Here is a 17443-nt window from a genome sequence, read left to right as displayed (position 1 = left end):
ACACATATTGGGGGCCATAAGGGAATATGGTAGTAGAAACAGATTCTTACTCTCAAAATATCTTATAAGCTTATAGATAGTTATACAGCATGCCTGAAGATAAGAAAAATGTCGAACTGATTCTATTTTAACTAGAACAACTGTGGAAAGATAAGTCGGGAACACTGGAGTAAGTCAATAATATACTGTACTGTAATCTCTCTTGGTTATATAGGTATCATTCATATATCTACATTCAAGATATTTGTCATCTCTCACTGTAGTTAATGAGAATGAGAGAAATATTGATGCCCTCTATATATTTTATTGTCAAAAAGATGAAGTTCAGCTAGACAGTAAAACACAAAGCTGCATGGAAACTGTTGTAAAAGCTTCTTAGCTGCTCTGAAGAGCTACTGAACACGTTACAATTGTCGTCAGTCTAGGGCAGATCCTTGAATTCACTTTGTTGTAAAACCCAGCCTGTTTACTGACACTAACTTCTACACTAGTAATTAAGAGCAAGAATTTTAAAGGTATATAAACATCAAAAGATAGATGACTACTGGGAATTGGGAGTTAGACACCTTGGTGCTTCTGAAAACCCCACTAGGCACTATCTGCATCTTTAGTGCCTAAATATCATTAAAAATTTGGCCCTTCTACAGTTTTGAGATGAATAATGCTGGAATTAGGGTTGAATAAGTATCTAGAGATCAATGAAACAATTAAGGCAACTATCATTTATTCTCCTGGATGATACTAGAAAGAAAATTTGATCCAGTTACAACAAAAGAGCCAAGAAATACTGCAATATGTAAAAGAAATGTAGGGGTTAAACTACAATCGCTGCATGTGAAGACTTAACACTGCATTAGGATTTAAGACTTAAAACCAATTAACTCTGAGCTAAGTAATTATTATGATCCAGAAATTACAGATGTCATTGAGAAGGGGCCAAACTCATGAAGATTTCTAGTTACACAAGTTTAACTTTTTATGCTGTAAGCTATTCTAAGGAGCTACTGATCCTGCAGACGTTTAGCACCTTCTTCAGAAATTATTACTCCCCTCTAACCCTTATTTAATTGTTTCCCTTAAGCTATGGTTCAACTAGAGATGTGTCAAACTGCCCAAATTAAATTAGAGTAATTAGACTGAATCTACCAGTTCAAGGATACTGTTAATCCTTTCTCATCTAATTTTTTTTCATCTGGATACTTTATTCATAACATGACACCGTCTACAGTGCCATTGGGGGGGGGGGGGGGAAAGAATTCTCTTGATTCCTCTTCAAAAACTGTAGCCTGTTGCATCACACTGCATCCTGTCATGTTGGGTTACAATGCAACATAATGAAAACTGAGGTTAAAAGATGAGGCTGACTCCATGTGTGATATATCCCAAACTTACACCAGTTTCTTATAGATCAAGTATCAATTAAAGAGAAGCAGTGCCTTGTCCTATCTGAACTATCTTTGACTTTGACTTTCCCATTAGTATCTATAATTCAGTTAGATTAAATTCTTGGTTCTAAGAAGTGTATCTAGCATAAACGAGCTTGTCAGAGTGAAAACAGAAATTTTAAGAAATAAACTTGACTGGGGAGAGTAGAACAACAACAGTATAATTTAAAAAATGTCAGTGTTAATCCAAACCTGTATAATTTATTACATCTCCAATCTAGATAAATAAAAGGTCAGGAAATCCAAGTGTTATTGACTAGCAAATAATAGATTACTTATTACTGCTTACCTGAATGGACTTGGCACAGAAAAACCAACTGGTATAAAGGAAACCCTTGTTCACTGGAATTCCAATTCTTCAAGGGAAATTCAGCCCTCTCAACTATCAACACCCACCACTCTTTCTGGAGGCTATGAAATAGATGCTATGAAAAGCATTCTCTGTTCCCTCTGTGACGCTACCCAGCACAGTTGTTATATGGTACAGAGCAACTGATATGGTTAATATTTACAGAGGTTTCTCGGCACTACTATGCTCTTATGTTTTGGAGGCAACTCTCCCCTGAATGATTCGTGAACTAATTCCATTCCCCACAGGGAATAACCTTAAAAGGGCAGCTACTGGCTGTAAAAAGAAGGTAGTCCACCCATCAATGGTATGAAGTATTCCAAACAAACAGGGGACTCTCTTCATTCCATCAACCATGTTGGCAAGATAGCTAGGGAATGACATACCAAACAAATAAACTGGGCCCTTCAAATATATTCCCCAACCATGATCATAAAGGGGAATATATCTATAGTTTTCTGACCATTGAATGGAAAGGGCAAAAACGTTTAGTGACCTACGTGCTATGGTCCATATGAAGAAGAAAGGTCTGTTTTAGGAGCTTTCAAACTGCTTGTTGGAGCTGCAACTTGATGGCATTGAAAATAATGTAGGTTATGTACTAGGCTTACTGCTTTGCTGCTTGTCTTGAAGCTTAAGGTCAGCACCTCTCTATGGCTTTGCCTTGAGTTACTGTAGATGCACTCCATCCAGTGGAGGTTTTTTCAACCTCAAGATCAACCTAGAGGTGACTAGCTCTCCATCATTAATGCCCATAAGAAATTACTCATCACATGTGTCTGGCAGGGGACAGTTTGATTTTGTTCTACTGGAGCACAGCTGCTATGAGAAATACAACCGCCTATATTTTGAAGGCAGGTTTAGTAAGACAGGAAGTAGGCTGATACAAAGTTAAATCTCAGAAACAACAAGTTTTTGGTTATTTTGTCCAGAGAATTGTGGCAATGGAAAGAGATTTTAAAAGAACATATTTTACAAGCACACTTCTTTTAAAGTAGCCTACTAACCACATATGTTTTCACAGAACCCAGTGGTATACTAGCTAACTAAATTCTGAATAGGTACAAATGTTTTCCTGTTTTTAAAAAGCTTTTATATAGGTTGCGGAGCAGTCAATGCCATCAGCTTTGCTTGAGAGGCTCTGCAGATCACACAGAGATAATGACAAGACACAATGAATTTCCTTAGTTTAGATGTATATTTTACATTTGATGATAAACAAATGGGCAAATATAAATAATGGCTAGATTGTAGTTTTATTGCCTGCCCTGTGTAAGGAGTGGCACATAGCTAGGAACTATGATTCCATCCATGGCTTCCACCGTGTTCCATGGCAGAAGTTACACAATACTAGCAGTAGCTTACTACCCACCTCCCACCACCTGCTCAGCTGTACTGGCTGGTGCACTGGGAGACAGAATCTAGATTCCATGCCCATCTGAATGGGAGAGAGGTACCTAGTGGGTGTACTGAACCTGCTTATCCCTACCTGACTGGACCCCAGATCCTGTAAGGATATGCAGGAGTGTTGGGTTGGGTTGCCTTACTCTCCCTTTCTCACCTATGTGGCCACACTCACTGGTCTATGATTTGGCTCTTAAAAATCCTGCCGAGCCAAGTTGTAAGTTAAGATCCTGATGTCCGGATGAACTGGACAGCACTCATGTCAGGGTGTGTGTCCAAAGATGATTTAAAGTTTCCCTCTCTATTGGCTGGATCCTGATGCTAACTCTGTGCATGGTTGGCAGAGTGCTCTTAGTTGTGCAAATGACCACATGAAGCTGAAACTGCAGTAGGAGATCTGACCAGAGTAGAGTGTCTCAGCTACACTTTCCTTCTTCTGGACAGCTTTTCTTGTTATGCTGGCAGCAGGGATGTGGAATGAGATCAGAAGCCCCATACCAACTCTACACCACCAGAGAATCACCTTTGTACTAAGGATGAGCTTCTCTGTGCTGGTTACAACAACCTTGGGCCTAGTTTCTGCTGGCAATGCAATGCAAACTGGTCATTGCCAATGGAAAATCTATTTTTTTTTTTTTTACACAGAAAATATTTTTATATAAGGGATACTTTTAAATAAATCAACCTGCTCTGTCTGGGCTTATTCCTTGGATTATTATTTTTGTTTGGTGAGTCTAAAGAATGCCTGAACTTCATGTTTAGCAATCAAATGGAAGATGTAGTTGAAGCACTAAACAGAAACAATCTTTAAAAACATACAATTACTGTATAGTATTGTCCTGACAAAAGGAAGGAAGTTTGGAGCCACAATACTTTTCTTTCACGCACGAAAGCTCATGCTCCTGTACGTCTGTTAGTCTATAAGGTGCCACAGGACTCTTTGCTGCTTTTACACATCCAGACTAACACGGCTACCCCTTTGATACAATACTTTTCTTAGTTGACACAAGGAATCTGGGACCTGATTCTCTCTTTCTCTATACCTCGTGTAGTGATTTACGCCAATGCAAAGTGAGAGTAATACTCTTCTATTCTGATTTGGCAGCATTTTGCTGTCTCTTTGCATTGGTCTGGATGACTACACAAGGTGCAGGGCAAAGGATAATCAGGCCCCGGGGTCTTAACAGTACATCTGTCCCACAAGAGATTTTCTATCCTGCAGAGTGAATTCTATGAATATTAATAAGTTTCTGTAAAATACGAACACTCCCTTCCTGCAGGTCACATAGCATATTAATATTCCAAGACTGTACCCTTTGTACTAAATCACATACAAGGTGTGGTGAGTTAGGAATGGAGGTCAGTCTTCTCACTCATTTCCACTGGCCACTGTCAATTTGCCTGGAACATTATTATAATACTAGCATACAAGGGAGTGGAGAAGAAATCCTCTTTGCAGGCTGCCTGTAGAAGAAGTTGTTTGACAAGCTTAGAGTCTCTCTAAATTGCTACTTATTATTATTCTTTATTATCTGTATTTCAGTAGCACCTAAAGGTCCTAATCTGGATAGGGAATCCATAGTGCCAGTTACTGTAGAAACAAATAAAAGGACACAGTTCCTGCCATGAAGAACTCACATGCTCAGTGTCAATGGATGAGGTCCTCACAGAACACAGACTAAAATTCACCCCTTCCTGCAGCTTTGGCTGTATTCTGCAGCCCTAGGAATGTGAGGTAAGTAACAAAGACAAGAGGCAGGACCACACCACAAAAAGTTCATCCAAACTTCTCCTCAGACTAGTTTAGTTCCAGGGCTTCTCCTTCTCTCTTGCTTTCTCAAGCCCCAATTTAGGATAGTGCAAAAGGACCTGCCAAATTTAAAGGAATACTTGAATCCCATTGCTCATGCTGACAGCTAAGCACATGCTTAAGTGCTTTCCTGAACAGGGCTCTTTTAATGAATCAGGGTTTAACTTCAGAGACTGACTCATTCTTTTCTCTTCCTGAGTCACTTCTAATATGATCCACTTTGTTTGGCTACAAGGGAGAGTTAGTAGAATAGCTCAGAACCTTCATGTAGGAACCTTAAACCAGCAACTTATCACATCTAGATATTAGCAGTTACAGTTTCAAATGGATTTTTGAATGACTTGTAACTAAAATTTGACCAATTTTCTTCTAACGTTGCGGACGGAATCTTCTTTGACTTCAGAGTAAATCGTGCAATTGTCAAGCCAAAACTATTTTCACAGCCAAAGTTTTAAGAGGCTAAAAACAGAGCTCACGATAGAGTCTGGTAGGTCCAACTGTGGAGCTAAGCTTGAATGCACAATAACTTTAGACAGACAGACCGACCGACCAATCGATAGATGAATGACAACATAGCATCCAACTGAATGTCAGTGAGTCTCTAAGGCATATTCTTCTAGAATATTACAAGATTACTTTCTGTCATTTGGAGAGGATGTTAGGTAGATGGGTAAAGCATGTGTGTTTTTACCTCAGAGTAAAAAGATTCATTAGTCAGTGGGTGGAGAAAGTGTAATATATTCCTCAGCATAAAACGATCCAGGACTTTTCTGGGACTTCCAGGACAAAACCCAAGAGAAAACATGGGATTTATTAGCTGAGTGTCCTTCAACCCATTGATGTCAGACAGCAATGCAGAATAATTGTGAGCTATTTTTTTTCTGTTTTGAATTGACCAATACAGTGATTTGTCTCTCCAACTGAGCCACTTTTGTGTGACTTAATTATGAACAGGACCTTAACAAATGAAAGTTTTAGTGAGGAGTGAGAGGTGGAAGAGGCAAAATTCATGCCCCTCCCCCCTTCTTTTAAGATTTTGTGACTTGTGAGGAAAAAATGCATAAGGTTTTACTTTTCCCCAGAGCATAAAAAGCTTTATTTTCTAGCATGTATTTTATCAACTCCCTATTTTATTTATGATCTGCAACCTATAGGCTGACACAGCACTAGTTTTGTTTATTTTTAGGGGCTCCACATTCCCCAGTAATTAATAAAGCATTCCATTGTCATGGCTTGGTCTTCCACAGCCCACACCATGTCACCAGCTGCAGAGAGAAATTCTTCTGTGTCTCAATAACTCAAGTCACAATCTGCTTTTAAAGATCCTGGTTTAGTACTATCTCAGCTACCCCACAACAGCATATTTCATCCCCTGGGAGAAGATGGGCAGTGAAATTTTGGTTCAGTTGCTTCTGATTCTTTATCTCTGTTGCTATTTAATTGATCAAAAATGAAGACAGGCAAGATGGACAGCAGTGTTTCTTGTGTTTGTTTTTTGCCAGATAAAGTTATATTTTTGCAGTACATGTTTCCCCATATCGTCTGATTAGGAATTTGTCAACACATTTTGACTTAGAAAAGGGCTATCAATTTGCAAAATCACTGTTCTCAGAGAGACAATTTTTGTCTTTCTGTTTTTGAAGAAATGAAGGAGCTTGATGCATCGTGTTTGTACCTTACACCTGCTGGTTTTCCACATTAAAAAAAATAATAAAATTTCTTATTCTATTAGATGGCAAAAAACCCTAATATAAACATAAAACTCGACCAAGTGATTTTCAGCTCATAGTTCTAATATCAAGATAATCATTGTCAGTTCAAGATAAAAAGAAACAGTTTACAAATATGTCTCAGGATGTGGGTTCTGAACTTTAAGTAAATAAATACATTTAATTAATTGATCAGATGTGGAGTTGGGCATGCCCACTTTATTTGTGATTGGCCAGTCAGATTTAGTAGCTCAATGTATTTAGTCTTTTGCGTGGCTCACATGCAAATAGAAGCTTGCTATTCAGCACGTCACCGGCTCAGAATGAAGTAATGATGTATTGTATTGGCTCTACTCATCTAATTGCAGGAGACACACTGTCCGATCTTTTTTGGCTGTACCTATGGTGCAAAAGTACACTGGAAATTACTTTAAAATCTAAGATGTCACTTATATTTTTCTTTTCATACTTGACAAGTAAACTAGAAAGCAGCAGAGTAAACTGACAAACATTACTAGTTTTGAGACTAAATTATAGGATTCCTCCCCCACCCTGCTTTCCTTCCCTCCCCCCAGAAGGTTTTCTCTCTCTCTCTTTTTCTCTCTCTCATTCTAAATGGCAACTCTTTTAAAAATGTTAATACGTAACAAGTTTGAAATATTTTTGGACACTTGATTGCATTTGGAGGACATTGATAGGAATGTGCATGGATTCTTTACTTGTTCATTGTAAAAAAGGAGTTCAGCATTTTATTATGCCTAATGATAATGGGAATTTATAAACTATTAAATAACACTTAATGTATAAAGCTTATCTTCAACCGTTCAATTCCTTCCTCCCCCCTCCCCCCCATCACTTCCCAATGCTTAAGTGATCTAAAGCTGCTTAACAATATGAAAAAAATCAAACAACAGATGTCATTGTCGGCCATTCACCAGTTGTATAGCAGGATGTGTTCATCACTGCAACATATTATACTCCCTGTGCACTTCTTTATGATGAAGGGCCAGATGGCTTAATCCATTGATTAATATTTAGCTCTGCATATGGATATAGTTAACACAATTTCTGTCAAATCCAGGTAAATAGACCTAAACTGTAATTTACTTTTCCCTTCGAATTCCCCGCCCCTCAGTTGCCCCACCTGCTTCCAAAAAGAATTGTTTTGGAGAGAGAAAGCTAATCTACATTTCTTGGGACTGAACAGCCATGCGGGAACAAAGGGTGAGTAGTATTGGCAGACATCTCAGAAGTGCGAAAGACCAATAACTCATGAATAACAAGTCGGCACTAACCGTTTTAATGAGTGCTCTAATGGTTTAATGGATGGCACTTTAATAGGATTTCTAGTAGATTCATTTGGAAAGCTTGTCTTCAATAAAGCTGTCATTAACAAAGAACTGCATATCTTCACAGCATTGCTGTGTAGTACTGAGGCTTTGTACACATGAAATAACGATATCTGTAATACTGTTATTACCATCCCATGCTTTGACTAATCTTTTAGCTATTGTGTTATAAATGGTTGTCTGCTGGAAATGGGTCTGATCTGTTATTGTGAAAAGACTTGGGAGTGTTTACAACAGTGATGCACCATCCACTAAACCAGTTTGTCACTGGAAGCTGGTATAATGGAAAGCGGCTGTTGGTATCATTTTAAACTGGGAAAACAAAACCTGCTTATGGTGCTGCTTGTGAAGTAATCCACTAAGCTACTTATAAGGGGGCAAATCCTGCTCCCCCATCAGTGAGAGCTCTCCTTACAACACATTGTGGTGCAGTTCTGCTGAGTGGGTGAACAGTGACAGGATGCCAGACCTCCTGGAGGAAGTTCACACACGTCCAGGTGCCATGGAGCTGTGCTCCACTCAGGCTCTCTATGCCACCAAATCAGGAGAGGGGCAAGACTGGGGGATTTGTGACTCTTTCGAGCCTACAGGGTTAAGGGGCAACCAGGAGCTTCATGGCTGTCTCCCTGCAGAATTTCACAGCACACAGCTTGGGTGCTGTATACTGGAATGACATTAAATCATCAAAAGCACAAAGGGTGGGAGAGAAACTAATGATTAAAGAACAAAATATGGAAAGAATGGTGAAAAACAGAAGTCTCAATACATGTCAAAACAGACAGACTATGCAAAATTACACAAAGTAGTCAACTGCCCATAAAAATGAACAATTTGACCTCTTTCAACAATGTCAGTGATTGAAATGAGAAATTCATATAATATCTGATGAATCTATAATAAGATGCTAATATATTATGCAGGAAACTTGCTAATAGAATGAGATTTACATACTGCATTAGCAAAACATGAATGCTAAATGCACAAACATTAATACCTTATCATGGCAACTTGCCAATGGAATTAGATTTTCCTAACACATGGGGTTGCACATTAAATAGTAAAGGCTGCTATTGTTGAGAGACTTGGGGCCTGACACCTCCATTCTCTTGCACACACAATGCAAATTTGGGTTACACGAGGAATGCAGGGCTGGGTCCAAAATGCACAGCTGGACACTGAACAGTCACGTTGATGAATTCCTACTGAATGTCTTCAAGCATTACACCAAATCTCTTAGCAATACATTATCAAGAAAAAATAAATAGATGATGGCTGTTTCAATAGCAATAAAGTCAGAGAATCAAGCCATAGCCCGAAACAGTCCTGAAACAAAGCTTTGCCAAGTCACTGCTCCTCCCCATCCACCTGTCTACACGGCCAAAAAACGGTGTGTTCTTAACCTGGGTTAGTTAATCTGAGTTAGCATATCAGTGCAGACATAGCAACTCAGCTTTTAACTCAGAATAGCAGCTCAAGTTAACACCAGTGCAGGAGCCTGCGGTTGAGCTGTCTCCGCACGGCACAGGGTGTCTTCACCGAAGACGCTACGGATGTGCAGCTGCATCAGTGTAGCTGTGCCAATGTAGCGCTTGTGTTCAACCAGAAAAAAACTAATCAGGGTGGAGCCTAACAACGAGGTATACACCAGTGTTTCTCAAGCAGGTATATGAGTACCACTGGGGGTACGCTGAGGTCTTCCAAGGGGCACATCAACTCATCTAGATATTTGCGTAGTTTTACATCAGGCTATATAAAAAGAACTAGCAAAGTCAGTACAAACTAAAATTTCTCACAGACAATTACTTGTTTTGTACTGCTCTATACTCTACACTGGAATGTAAGTACAATATTTATATTCCAATTGATTTATTTTATAAATATGGTAAACATGAGCAAGTAAGCAATTTTTCAGTAATAACTGTGACACCTGCATTTTATGTCTGATTTTGTAAGAAAGTAGTTTTTAAGTGAGGTGAAACTTGGGGTATGCAAGACAAATGAGACTCTTGAAAGAGGTACAGTATTCTGGAAAGGTTGAAAACCACCGGTATACACCAAATATAGCACTAGAGAGTAAAACTGGAGAAAAAAAACAGGACAGTCTCCTGATTCTTAAAATATCTGAAACTGTATCAGTCTTTAAAGGGAAGCTCATGCCTCATAGAAAAATATTGCTTTTAAAAACAGTCCTGCTGTTATTACTTATATTTTTCTGTATTTCTCTTCTCTCAGCCTTATGAGTTCATGTTTATTCCTGACATAAAATTATAATCCTCTGTTTGTGATATCATAATTGATTGCTGGGGAAATTATTATATGTTGAAAACAGAGGATTATGCATCACTTCAGGTAGAAAATAAATAGCAGGAGCAGATGAACACTTGAGGAACAAACATCCTAGTTTCATGCAAATATTTTTAGTGATAAAATAAAGAAAAAACATATTGATGATCTATGTTATACAGTATATGGTATAAGCATAGTTGTTCCTAAACTGAAAGATTTTTCAATTCACATGAGACACTAGCGCCTCTTTAAAATTTCATTATATCTTTTAAGAATTTGCAAATTCCGCTTTTTATAAAACAAACAAAGACTAATGATTAATGAAGTCTTTTCTGATACACTATGACTTACAAAACAAAGTTTCATCTGAAGAAGAATAAAATATCCATAACTGAACCGAAATATATCACTAAAGTATACATTTTATAACCTTCCCAGAGTCAACTCTGATTTTCTCAATAGATTCTCTAACAAACACTACAAGTAAATCTTTAAATATTTTTTACTAAATCCTCAGATTTATCTACAGTTGATAGCACAGTCCCTCTGAGAATTACTTTTCTTGCTGTAAGAAGAAATGAGCTATTTCTCGCCTTCTCCCTACCCAACATACTCATCCAGTAGTAGTGTTATTATTTGTAGTTGGACACCAATACAAAAGCAAACAGGAGACCACAAACAGCGGAGTTTGAGAGGGGGAAAAGGAGATCCCCCTGCTGAACAAACAAGGTGCGAATACTAACCTTGGGGTGAATGAGTTTGCTTGGCTGTTTGTTTTTCTTTTTTTTTCAGGTTATTTCAGTTACTGGGTCAGTTGGGATTGTGTGTCTGGGGACTGTTTGAGCCTTTGTACCTGGATCATCGTTTATCATCTTTGATCAGCCTCTATCAGCTGATCACCCTCCCCTTGTGTGATGAATGAGGGGGTAGAGCAAACCTAGGAGAGAAAGCCTTAAAAGCCAGAGGCTAAGCGACTGAGGGGAGCTAGCGAACAGGGGCCCGCAAACAGGGGAGTTTGACAGGGAGTTGGTGGGAGGGACACATAATATCACAATGGTTAGGAAGGGCTGCATTACCAGTGCCAACATTGCTCCTATCTCCTCTACCTGTGCCTGTATCCAGCAGCTTAACAAGCCGGTGCTTGGGGCGCCCAAGGGAGAGGGGCGGCATGTGCGGCAATTCGGGGGCGGCAGGTCCCTCACTCCCTCTAGGAGCGAAGGACCTGCCGCCGAACTGCCGCCGCCGATCGCGGGTTCCCCCCCCCCCCCAGTTGCCACTGCCGGTCGCGACTGCAATCGCGGCTTTTTTTTTTTTTGCTTGGGGTGGCAGAAATGCTGGAGCCGGCCCTGGTATCCAGACAGACAACCTAACCATGGATGCCTCTACCCAGATCCTGGTGTGGATTTGCAGAGACTGTGGCCTGCATTTCCCACTCTCAGAAAGCCAGGCTGGGGGGACCAGCCAGTGTGAAAGGTGCCTGCTGGTGGAATCTCTCAGGAAGTAGGTAGAAGAGTTACAGGAGGAGGTGGCTAGGATGAGGAACATCTGTGCCCACAAGGAATTCCTCAAGAGTATTCATATGGAGACATCCAAGGCTGAGGAAACTATCCAGCTACAGAGGATTGCTGTCACATCACCGGGGGAGGAGATATGGCTCTGTCATAAGGAGGACACTGGCTGCTGGTTACTTCTGGCTGTAAGCAGTGCTCCACCCCTACTCCCAACCCACCCACCATGGTGATGGAAAACCGATATGCTGCCCTGGCAACAAGCAATGAGAAATCACCCCCAAGGCTGGGAGGATCACTGCCACCACTCCCAGGAGGAAACGTAGGGTAGTGGTGGTTGGTGAATCTCTTCAAAGGGGGATCGAGGTGCCCATCTGTCACCCTGACATGGCATCCCGGGAGGAACGCGGCCTGCAAGGGGCCCATATATGAGACATTCCAGAGGGATTGTCGAGGATCATCTGGCCCTCTGACTACTACCCCGTGCTACTCATCCATGTGGGCACTAATGATACTTCAAGGTATGACCCTCAGCAGATCAGAAGTGACTACCGGGCTCTGGGATATGGGTGAAGGAGTTGGGAGTGCAGGTGGTGTTCTCTTCAGCCTTCCGGTCAAGGATAGGGGCCCAGGCAGAGACAGATGCATCCTGGAGGTGAATTACTGGCTGTGGAGATGGTGTCACCAGGAGGGCTTCGGCTTCCTTGACCATGGGATACTGTTCCAGGAAGAAGGACTGCTAAGCAGAGATGGGGTCCACCTATCGAGGAAGGGGAAGAGCATACCTGGATACAGACTGGCTAACCTAGTTAGGAAGGCTTTAAACTAGGTTCGAAGGGGGCAGGTGACCAAATCCCATGGTAAGTCAAAAACGTGGAGACCTGGGAGAAGGTTTGTAATTTGGGGGGAGCATGGGCTGTTATAGCAGGGATAAAGTAGAGACAAGACAGAACTGGAGGGGGGGAATCAAATCAGTATCTTAGATGTCTGTACACTAATGCGAGAAGTATGGGGAATAAGCAGGAAGAACTCAAAATGCTAGTAAATAAACACAGCTATGATACAGTTGGCATCACAGAGACTTGGTGGGATAATCCGCATGACTGGAATACTGGTATAGGAGGATACAGCTTGCTCAGGAAGGACAGGCTGGGAAAAAAGGGAGCAGGTGTTGCCTTATATATTAAAAATGTGTACACTTGGACTGAGGTTGAGATGAAAACAGGAGACAGACTTGTTAAAAGTCTCTGGGTAAGGATAAAAGGGTAAAAACAAGGGTGATGTCATGCTAGGGGTCTACTACAAACCACCTAACCAGGATGAAGAGGAGGATGAGGCTTTTTTTAAACAACTAACAAAATCATCCAAAGCAGAAGACTTGGTGGTGATGGGGCACTTCAGCTACTCAGACATCTGTTGGAAAAATAACACAGCAGGGCACAGATTATCCAACAAGTTCTTGGAATGTATTGGAGACAATTATTTATTTCAGATGGTGGAGAAAGCTACTAGGGGAGAGGCTGTTCTAGATTTGATTTTGACAAATAGGGAGGAACTGGTTGAGAATTTGAAAGTGGTAGGCAACTTGGGTGAAAGTGATTATGAAATGGTAGAGTTCATGATTCTAAGGAATGGTAGGAGGGAGAACAGCAAAATAAAGACAATGGATTTCAAGAAGGCAGATTTTAGCAAACTCAGGAAGTTGGTAGGTAAGATCCCTTGGGAAGCAAGTCTAAGGGGAAAAACAATTGAAGACAGTTGGCAGTTTTTCAAAGAGACATTATTAAGGGCACAAGAGCACTGCGTAGGAAATATAGGAAGTATGGCAGGAGACCACCCTGGCTTAACCAGGAGATCTCAATTGATCTAAAAATAAAAAAAAAAGTCCTACAAAAAGTAGAAACTAGGTCAAATGACAAAGGATGAATATAAACAAACAACACAAGTATGGAGGAACAAAATTAGAAAAGCCAAGGCACAAAATGAGATCAAACTAGCTAGAGACATAAAGGGTAATAAGAAAACATTCTACAAATACATGAGAAGCAAGAGGAAGTCCAAGGATAGGGTAGGCCCGTTACTTAATGAGGGGAGAAAAACAATAACAGAAAATGTGGAAATGGCAGAGGTGCTTAATGACTTCTTTGTTTCGGTTTTCACCAAGAAGGTTGGTGGTGATTGGACATTTAGCATAGTGAATGCCAGTGAAAATGAGGTAGGATCAGAGGCTAAAATAAGAAAATTACTTAAACTAATTAGATGTCTTCAAGTCACCAGGGCCTGATGAAATGCATCTTAGAATACTCAAGGAGCTGACTGAGGAGATATCTGAGCCATTAGCGATTATCTTTGAAAAGTCATGGAAGATGGGAGATATTCCAGAAGATTAGAAAAGGGCAAATATAGTGCCCATCTATAAAAATGGAAATAAGGACAACCCACGGAATTACAGACCAGTCAGCTTAACTTCTGTACCTGGAAAGATAATGGAGCAAATAATTAAGCAATCAATTTGCAAACATCTAGAAGATAATAAGGTGATAAGTAACAGTCAGCATGGATTTGTCAAGAACAAATCATGTCAAACTAACGTTATAGCTTTATTTGACTGGGTAACAAGCCTTGTGGATGCGGGAGAAGCGCTAGACGTGGTATATCTTGATTTTAGTAAAGCTTTTGATACTATCTCGCATGATCTTTTGATAAACAAACTAGGGAAATGCAACCTAGATGGAGCTACTACAAGGTGGGTGCATAACTGGTTGGAAAACTGTTACCAGAGAGTAGTTATCAGTGGTTCACAGTCATGCTGGAAGGGCATAACAAGTGGGGTCCTGCAGGGATCAGTTCTGGGTCTGGTTCTGTTCAATATCTTCATCAATGATTTAGATAATGGCATAAGGAGTACACTTATCGAGTTTGTGGATGATACCAAGCTGGGAGGGGTTGCAAGTGCTTTGGAGGATAGGATTAAAATTGAAAATAACCTGGACAAACTGGAGAAATGGTCTGAAGTAAATAGGATGAAATTCAAAAAGGAAAAAATGCAAAGTACTCCATTTAGGAAGGAACAATCAGTTGCACACATACAAAATGGGAAATGATTGCCTAGAAAGGAATACTGCGGAAAGGGACCTGGGGGATCATAGTGGACCAAAAGCTAAACATGAGTCAACAGTGTAACAATAGTTAAAAAAAAAAAAAAAAAAAGCAAACGTCATTCTGGGATGTATTAGCAGGAGTGTTGTAAACAGGACATGACACGTAATTCTTCCACTCTACTCCATGCTGATTAGGCCTCAACTAGAGTATTTCGTCCAGTTCTGGCCGCCACATTTTAGGAAAGATATGGACAAACTGGAGAAAGTCCATAGAAGAGCAACAAAAGTGATTAAAGGTCTAGAAAACACAACTTATGATGGAAGATTGAAAAAATTGGGTTTGCTTAGTCTGGAAAACAGGAGACTGAGAAGGGACATGATAACAGTTTTCAAGTACATAAAAGGTTGTTACAAGGAGGCGAGAGAAGAATTGTTCTTAACCTCTGAGGCTAGGACAAGAAGCAATGGGCTTAAATTGCAGGAAGGGAGATTTAGATTGGACATTAGGGAAAATTTCCTAACTGTCAGGCCGGTTAACCACTGGAATAAATTGCCTAGGGAGATTTAAATTGCCATCATTGGAGATTTTTAAGAGCAGGTTAGACAAATACTTGTCAGGAATGGTCTAGATAATACTTAGTCCTGCCACGAGTGCAGGGGACTGGACTAGATGACCTCTCGATGTCCCTTTCCAGTCCTAAGATTCTATGAAAAAATAAATAATATTTGCAGAAGTAATTTGGCTACTTAAACAGCACACATGGCTGTATGAAAGTGGAGTTTCCTGTCAAAATGGTAATACGTGCCAGTTCAAACACTAACATCTAATATGGGAACAGCTTTCTTGTACCATTAATGTTTTTTAATCAGATATGCACAACCAAGTGCTTCTAATACAAGGGGCACTGGTAACACAGAAGAAAACAGAAAACATACCAATAATTGCCACTTCAAATTCCTAGTTTTTTTCCAAACCTATCTTAATCCCACCTCTCTTAGTGGCTCAGATACTGCTGTAAGTAGAAACAGACACCAAGCAACCTTTATGAATGCCATAGCATATGTGCTTTTAATAAAAAAGGCAGACAACTGTTCACTGAGTACACTAATTGTTTCTTAATAACTGGAGCACATCCTACAATGCAAGATTATAGAAAACCAATATATGCTATTTGCAGTATTATAGTAAATAATAAAAAAAACAGTAAAGATAAAACAAAAATAGGAATTTTTGCCAAGAAGAAATGGATTTTTGCATATCGGTCTATGTTATGATTTTTTTTGTAATAATCTCATATCAGTACCAGATTTATATATGTTTTTGCAATATATTGTACTGTAGGAGTACAGTGGTTAGCTTTCTGTCACTTAAAAGTAAAAGTTTAAGATAAATTTTCTTTAATAAATAAATGATCCTTTCAGCACAAATCTAATCCACTGATACTGATAAACTATGGCAAGCCTTCTGACATTATGGCAGTCTGGCACTGAGCCAGAATGTGACTTCATCTTCTCCAACACTCAGTGGTAAAGCAAAGAGCTGATTGTAATCTGCACCACAAAGCCTGATGAAAAGAAACATCAAAATGATATACAATCCCTCTGACCAATTAGACTAACACACCCAGAGAGGCAGAGATAGGGCACTATTGCTATTAGTATATATTATATGGCAGGTTCTCACACCAAAATAAAGCTCTGAACCTGCACAATATTTTCTACCTGGATCCACTTTCTTAATGCATTAAGGGTATAATTGCCAGACACCTGGTTAAATTACAGACTAAAGGCCTCAGATTAAAACTATTCAAGCAGCAAGTAAAAACCTGTGCAGTATTATATTTTGTGTGCTATGTGGTAGCAGAAAAATATTACGTTCAGTGTATTATATGCAAGGTAACATATGAATGTGTCAATTCAGGTTCATTTTGTGACACCTTTGTATTACTAAATTCTACAGATTAAGTTAAGGAGGAATTATGATACAAGATGAGTTTCTAAATGAATATAGCTTTCTGCTTAGCAGCTGTCAAATCCATATGAGGCCCCGCATTGCATAAAACCCCTACTGAAACTGTGAAAGCCCCAAAAGGTTTGTAGTAATCAATTTGGGTCACGAGTCTTGTCTTTAAATTAGGAAATTCAAAAGAAGACTGTGACATAAATGATGTGCAAGTGTAATGTGGAAATATAACACTTTGCTACAAGGCAACTGAAATATGATACCAATTTAACAGCTAAAATATAATAAAAATTACAATTGTGTGAGGTAGAAATGAACTTTCTGGTGAGCAAAACAAAATACACAACCTCACCCTTCCAAAAAGCCCCCCAAAACCCAACTAACAAAATATCAGACAACTAAATTAGAAGATTATTAACTCTTATGACACTTAGACATAAGAGGACACTTGTCCTCCCTTGAAAAACAGTAACAGGCAGGGAAAAGTTATATGAAAGGAAGTGTGGCTTTAGGAGTCCT

General features: G+C 39.7%; 1 protein-coding gene across 7 annotated transcripts in view; it reads right to left on the bottom strand.

The window, feature by feature from the left end:
• PTPRD (protein tyrosine phosphatase receptor type D) overlaps window positions 1-17443 on the bottom strand; it is a 184095-nt gene that overhangs the window by 69472 nt on the left and 97180 nt on the right. The window lies entirely within an intron of this gene.

The sequence above is a fragment of the Terrapene carolina genome, unplaced genomic scaffold, assembly GCF_002925995.2.
Source record: "Terrapene carolina triunguis isolate 2854851 unplaced genomic scaffold, T_m_triunguis-2.0 Scaffold35098, whole genome shotgun sequence".
Taxonomy (NCBI): Eukaryota; Metazoa; Chordata; order Testudines; family Emydidae; genus Terrapene; species Terrapene triunguis.
The sequence above is the reverse complement of the archived record's forward strand: the minus strand, read 5'-3'. Positions and strand labels throughout refer to the sequence as shown.